The following is a 7133-nucleotide window of genomic DNA, read 5'->3' as shown; positions in this document are numbered from 1 at the left end:
TTTAATTATTTTCATATTCCCTCAATTAAGGATGTCATCAGCTAATCATATTTTATACATTCTGCTTGTGCAATCTTCAATCAACAAGGAAGTCAGAAGCTATTGAAATGCTTAAAGTAGCTAGGAGATTCCAAAGCATCATTTGTTTCCAGGATTTAGAAGTAAGCAACCCAAAGATTCTAGTAAAGATCAACATCGTTTAAATATCCATGTAAGTTACCTTTTCAAAATAAACCTTCAGGGGTTAAATTCATATCCAAGGGCTTAATTAGACGTGTAGCAAAGGAGAGCCTTCTACAAGTGCCAAAGGATCTATATGATGCACGCATCTAAACTAGTGTCTTAAGTGAATAGGAGATGATAGGCGAGGAACCCTGAGATCCTATTTGCAAGTCTCAAGCTTCTTTCAGGCCACGATGTTGGCTGATTAACACACCAAGGGTTGGCTGTTAAAGCCAATGTTTCACAAAATAAATGTTAAATTCTGTATTTAGGCATTGTGGTACAGTGTAAATCTGGTCTTGCTTTCTACATTGCCTTTCTCCTAAAGCTTTTTTAGCCTTAACTTCAGGCAAGGTCTAATTAAGTACATAGTGCCGCCCGCTCTGACTTGGCAAGTGCTGCTCCTTGAAGACATGTCAATGATTAGGAAAGCTACAATTTCTTACGGTGCACGGTTGAGCCGACAGCTATGGAATTCTTGAAGAAGTTGAGGTGCAAGGCCACATTTCACATGGACCCATCACCTATCAGGTTAGGTGATCCATGGAATTTAAACAAGAGCTCAGCTTGTAAGGATTTTAAATTCCAAATTAAATATAAATATGTTAATCACAGCTTCTTGTAGCTGAGGATCAGATGTCTTAGGACGAGACTTGTGTTGTAACCCTACTATTAGTTTTGATCTTTTGTCCCTGTTCCATAAAGTAGTACAAGATGCATTTCTTTTGTGCTTTGCTTTTACCTGCTTTTCAAAATCTAAGATTTTGTCATGGTACATTAGTAATTCTGTTTTTATACTTGACTTTATTTTGTGAGTATCATTACCCCTGTTGGTTTATCTGTGGACATCAATAATGTTTTTTTCTCCCTTTCTTGTTAAATATATTACATAACAATAAGGCAAAAGTAAAAGCATTCATAGAAAGGCAATACACATCAACAAAGGTCAAAGAGATGGTGCTGCGTGCTCTTGTCTGACCTTTTAGAACTTAGAAAGTGAGCCTACTGTTGCAAAAGAGGCAACATGTCATAGAAATAATCTACTATTACGAAGAAGGAAACATGCAACAGAAGAAATTTAATAGATTCCATATCATCAATACATCATTAGATGATTTGCGATCTTATTTTCCTTTTTCTCTTAATTTTTTACTTTTATGTTTTGTAGTAACAAACTTATTAGTCCTGTGACATTGGTGGACCAATAGAACCCACAATTATACTTGGACAATTTATAGCATTGTCTATTAGGGCACAAAAAAAATCCAAAGGGCCAAATCACTTGTTTCATCCACATTGGAATTTTTTTGGGCAGATCATCCAGAACTACAGGCTGGACTAGGCAAAATCTACTGAGAATTTGGGGTTCTTTCTCTTGTATTGGCAGATGGGCAATTGCAAAACTAATGACTAACAGCTACAAATTATAAGGTGCTTAACAAGTACTGTTCATGATAGAAATACAGACCTTTACCAGATTTGATCATTTCCTTCCTGTCATGAATACAACTCAAAAAGAAATCAGTGTCTTTCTAACATAATACCTATGGGCTATGAAAAATGTTTGTCGAGTTCTCTACAATTGGCTGTTTCCAAGATCATTTCTCTATCTTAGAAGGACCTGCTTTTTCAACACTTTAAATCAAATAGAGAATTGTCTATATTGTCACAATGGCTGCTTCTCATTTATGTATTGTAGGAAATTCTTTAGCTTTTGTTCTATAGAAATTTCAGCTTCCATCCTAAAACGCAAAAATCTGCAGGGCAACATTTATAGCAGTTTGAGAAAATGCTTCCACTAATAGCATCTTGATTGCCTTAGATGGCTGCAGTGCTATGGAGGCACATGGAAACATATCATCTGCATGATACCTCGCATATGTCTTCTTTTGGTCAGCAGAGAACCTTTTGTCATAAAAGATTCTGCTTAAAGTGAGTTTGCTACAATGAAAAAGTTGAAGCTTTATTCTGGAAACATACATACAATTTCATGACAAATCTTCAATAAAGGGTTGCCGCTCAACACAACCTTGCTGTAAATGCAGCAAAAAGAACACTGGAACCAAGAAAGTGTACCCCACAAGTGAAATTAAAAAATCAAATACAGCACCTACAATTTCATTGAAGTGGTCATGGATAGCATATTCTGGAGGTTGCTCGCGGCCTTTTATATTGTCCTTTCAGTAATCTCTTTCCCAAGGCCTTTGCCAGCAATAACGACTTTAAAAGGATGACAGGCCCCAGCAACTGAGCAAATTTTCAGGTGCATCTTTCATTTTTGGTCCATGTCTGTTGTTATGATGTTGGTCTGAAATTTAAGATGACTGTCATTAAGGCCAAATCTTTGCAGCAAACCATCTAAACATTGCTGATGATCTCAACAAATTCTTAAAAAGTTCCACTAACAAGTTCATTTGATCTTCTTTGAAAACTTATTCAGAAAAAGAGAGGTCTTGAAGAAGTTCTCAGCATACAATAGTTGCAACGTTTATGTATTCATCTATAATAAGTAACAGATTTAACACTTCCCTTTAACAAACGTCTCTCACTGCCAATATATCTCTAACAATGACAAAATAACCCAAAGTCCAATAAAAAATCTGGAAATATTATTAAATGATCCCTACAGAAAAACAGACATATCAGGAAACTGTACAAGGAATTGAGTGCTCATAACCTAAGGAAGCTGTACAAGGAATAACCCAAAGTCCAATAAGAAATCTGGAAATATTATTGAATGATCCCTACAGAAAAACAGATAAATCTGGAAACTGTACAAGCAATTGAGTGCTCATGGCTTTTCAATAATAATGGGCTAATCTCACTGTAAATGTCCAATCTCCCTGAAAGGACAACAGTATTAAGGTGGTAGCGCCAGATTAGGGTACACAATAGCAAGCTTAGTAGTAGTATCTCTAGGAATCAGTTAAAATATATTAATTTTCACACTAATTAACTTGAATGATAACAGTTTCAGTAACATGAACCCCTTGAAAATGGAATATATCAAGGTTAGGAAATTTTCCTGTGAAAGTGTAGAGACTAGCTCAGGTCCAAAATATATAAAATAACAGTCTGGACGCTGCACTGGCCACCAAGACATCCCCCACAAACTATTATACAAGGGGAGTCCATGATACACCCCAAAATTACTACCTGATAGCCATTTAAAGGTCATCTTTCAACTTAGGTCATTTGTTTCTTCTATATGAAGAGTAAACTTTGCAGAAAAACTACATTAAGAAACAAAAAAGTACAATGGGCTGAAATAAATTATGAACAAGCATAAATGATGAATAAAAGCACTTCACTTTTGTCGAACAATATTGAAGCAGGTCACTGTAATAAAATCATAAACAAATGGTAGTAAGTCAAAATATCTAAAGATTCTATACCTATTTAAAGCATGCATATAAAGACTGTCGATTGACAAGCTCTTGACTATCTGTCAGAAATTAGTTTTACAGCCTCTGTAACAGCAAAAGCCCCAACAAAATATGTTGTTCGCAGTCCCATTCTTCATAAACTAGATAGCCTTTATTCATTTTTTTAAAAAAATCTTTTTTTATAGGCTAAACAATAAAAAAAAAATTTCTATCTTGCTTCTACATTGCTCAACTGCAATATGTATCCTAATTTTGATGAACATCAATACTTTAGTATTGAACTACTACTGAAAAGCTAAAATCGCTCAAGATGGTGTCATCCAAGAAAGTATTAAATGCTTGAACTTTGAAGTATGTAGAGCATCCCAATAAAATTCAGAAATACTTCCAAAACTGCTTTATGATTTTTACCACTGGAATAAATTCAAGAGCACCAGAGTGTTTGATACATAAAATGAAAATGTTCACGTCACAACTAGAGTATTATAAGTATAATATATATGCGGTGAGACAACTATTTTCTGGTGCAGAATCCATTATTTCCACAATAGAAAACTAAGCACGAAAGCTAACTTTGGCAAAGGATATTGCAATCACAAAATCACTATTCTGTTACATAATCTTACACTTGATTACAATGGAGATTATGTACAAACAAATAAGCTACAGATAATGGTTTGTTTATTCAGCAAACAATGGCAGATTCTATTTGTACATGAATTGGTACAGAATATCACTATTTGTATAAAGATCCTGCCAAAACTAATTGTTACAATCATATAAGAGCAAGGGAAAACACAAAAAGACATTAGATTTCTTGCAAATGAGGAACAAATGACCTTCAGTTTGGAAACGATTTTCTGCGGGTCATGGAGCTCGGCCCTTCGAACAATTCATTTATGTAAGCCTCTATATCTTCTGGTCCATATTTGATGTATTTTTCTGAATGTCTACCATTTTCCAGGTAATGTTGAAACCGACCTAGAAATGCACGATAAGCTGGAATAACCATCTCTGCAATAGAAATTCGTAACTCAGTTTGAAGTTGTTCATCTCCAATAATCCACGTTGACTGTGTCTTATGAATTTCTTCAAATAAAGCATTAAAGTTCTTGAATCTGTCTTTCAGCACAGGTCTCGAGACACCACTGGAAAAGTTCCCACTGATGTGAATGCCTTCATCTTTCAAACAAGAAAGAATCTTTCCCCAAGCAACTCTTTGGTAGCTTTTATGATACTGACGGACATTAGAGGAATGCTTACGGACCCAATTATCACCCAATAAACTGTGGATTTCTGAGTTTTTTACTTTTTGCACAATATAACGTCCATTGTTCATGAGAAAAACATAGCTCAGGGCTGGATCCTTGTAAAGCCTTGACTTTGCATCTAAATTGTTTTCTAAGAGATCCATGATTGCAATTGTCTGGATGGATAACAGAGACAGGTTTTCCCTGTTGGTTATGTCCCTTTCAGAAGAAAACTCATCAGAGCTGTCCAGAGGACTGTCTGCTGATCCTGCAACTTTAGCCACGTCAGGTTCTTTAAAAACCTGCTCTAGTGTTGCTCTGTAATCACATGCAAGTCTCATGTAATTCATGACATACCGGGTGAGGGGATGAATGGCTCCTCCAGGTACAGGGCTCTTGGCTACTTCCCCCCGGATGGCAGTCTCAAGCTCTACAAATGTTCCTCGAGCGGCTTCCCCCAATAGCATCCAAACTGCAAAAGCTTCTGACCTCACTGCTGAACCAATTTCACCTGAAAATACACAGGTTATTTCAGGTATAAGATCCCTCAATGTCTCGTACATATCCAAAATCTTGAAGAGCTTTTCGGGTGCCCTCCGACTGATTGCCACTGCCTCACCAAAACTGAGAAGTTCAAAAATTGTCCCCTTTGCAAGCTCCCCGAAGCATGTCTCTGAAACAGAAGGAAGACCTGCAAAAATCCTTTCACAGAGCTTTCGCTCGCTTGAAAAGAAAACATTCACTGACACCTTCAGAGCCTGCATCCACTTCGAGATCTCAATCTCAAGCAACTCCCACTGAATCTTCTGAACTTCCTCAATGCTCATCTTCTCGAAACCCAGTCTGAAAACACTCTCCTCCAAAAACACCTTCCTAATCATCGTATATTCCTGGCGGCATTCTGTCATATAACCTGCTCTGTCCATCCGTACCACAATTTCCTCCAAGAGGCTCACTACCTCAGCAGGCAGCAGGTCGATTGTAAAATTCAGATCACTGACAGGCTGCGCAACAGGCACGTTCTCCTCATCCTCCTCCTTCTCCCTCTCCTCTTTTTCTTTCACCTTGTCCTCCTCTTCCTCTTTTTCATCAGAATTCCACGAAGCCCTGTCATCATAATTCGACTTAAAAGAAGGTCCAGACTTGGAATCATAGAGCCAATCAGGATCCACACTCTCACTATGCTTATCCAAAAGCGCCTTAAACCCCTCCTCAAGATGTGCAATACCCTGATGTAAAATATCCTCCGCCCGTTGCAAAGATGCCAAATCCTTGCCCTCCTCCGGCATTTCAATCAACCCATCAACCAGATTCTGCACATCATCAATTGCCTTCAAATACAAATCCACCTCCTCCGTCTCCTCGCTCCAAATCAAACCCTCGCACTCCCATTTCTTCACGATCCTCTCCTCCAGGCACCCTAACACTTCCTCCACATTCTCAGGGACAACAAAACCCTCACTCTTCCGAAAATTCTTAGACCTTCTCATACAGGCAAACGGACTGTCTAGCTTCGAAAAGATACGATCCATGTCGTCCGCTAAGACATATACCTCACCAACTTTTCCATCCCCCCCAGCCATGGCGTACCGTATAAGTAATCTTAGCTTATGCTAATTTTAACTACCGTGTCTAGCCCGTTTTAGATAAAGATTCATCTTCCATGAACTATTTTCCAATTAGTTAGGGTTTTGAAAACATCCAGGAAGCTCAGGGTCTTCTACCACACGAGAATTATTATAGGCAGAAGAATTTCCGAAAATCAAAGCACACCTAATAATCTTTATCATCTAAACCTCTTTCCGATTTTCCATTTTAGGACAAACTACAATAGATTCACAAGAATTTATGTACCTTTCTTTCAGAGATCATAAAGCGTAGGCGATTCGAACCCTCCTTGTTAGTTGGCCTGGATTTCAGTATCAGCTTGTGGAAGAAAGATTCACTGAGATTTTCGCACATTGACCAAATGTTGATCTTTTTCTCTTCTTGTACTAACAAATCTTTGTTACTCTCGGAAACTTTTTCATCTGGTGGTAAAACATTTTTATATTACCGCCAGGGATTTTTCACTTGGCGGTAAAATATTCCATGATTAAATTTGTAATCTGAGATTAGTTTAAATCGATTGAAGATAATTTTACGTAATTTGACAGACTTCAACGTTCCTTGACCGAATTTCCGTGGCACGACTACCTAATACGAAGTGTTTAAGTTGGACTTTTTTGTTATAGGTTTTTTATTATTATATTCAAGTAAATTCTGTTTTCTTCAA

The 7133-nt window shown here is 37.4% G+C and overlaps 1 pseudogene across 4 annotated transcripts; it reads right to left on the bottom strand.

The window, feature by feature from the left end:
- Positions 1 to 1674: 1674 nt before the first annotated feature.
- Positions 1675 to 6837, bottom strand: LOC149549493 (exocyst complex component EXO70B1 pseudogene; annotated as a pseudogene). Of its 4 annotated transcripts, XR_016354095.1 has the most exons (3): positions 4448 to 6837; positions 2337 to 2530; positions 1675 to 2190 (listed from the first exon to the last, which is right to left on the bottom strand). The product of XR_016354095.1 is annotated as an exocyst complex component EXO70B1 pseudogene, transcript variant X2 (transcript). The 4 variants fall into 4 exon arrangements; XR_016354094.1 differs by having other exon boundaries at positions 1675 to 2530; XR_016354097.1 differs by lacking the exons at positions 1675 to 2190; positions 2337 to 2530 and adding an exon at positions 2815 to 3065.
- Between the last annotated feature and the right edge of the window lie 296 nt (positions 6838 to 7133).

This window comes from Cupressus sempervirens, chromosome 7, assembly GCF_028749045.1.
Source record: "Cupressus sempervirens isolate cs-2001-9-10 chromosome 7, ASM2874904v1, whole genome shotgun sequence".
Classification (NCBI taxonomy): Eukaryota; Viridiplantae; Streptophyta; class Pinopsida; order Cupressales; family Cupressaceae; genus Cupressus; species Cupressus sempervirens.
The sequence above is the reverse complement of the archived record's forward strand: the minus strand, read 5'-3'. Positions and strand labels throughout refer to the sequence as shown.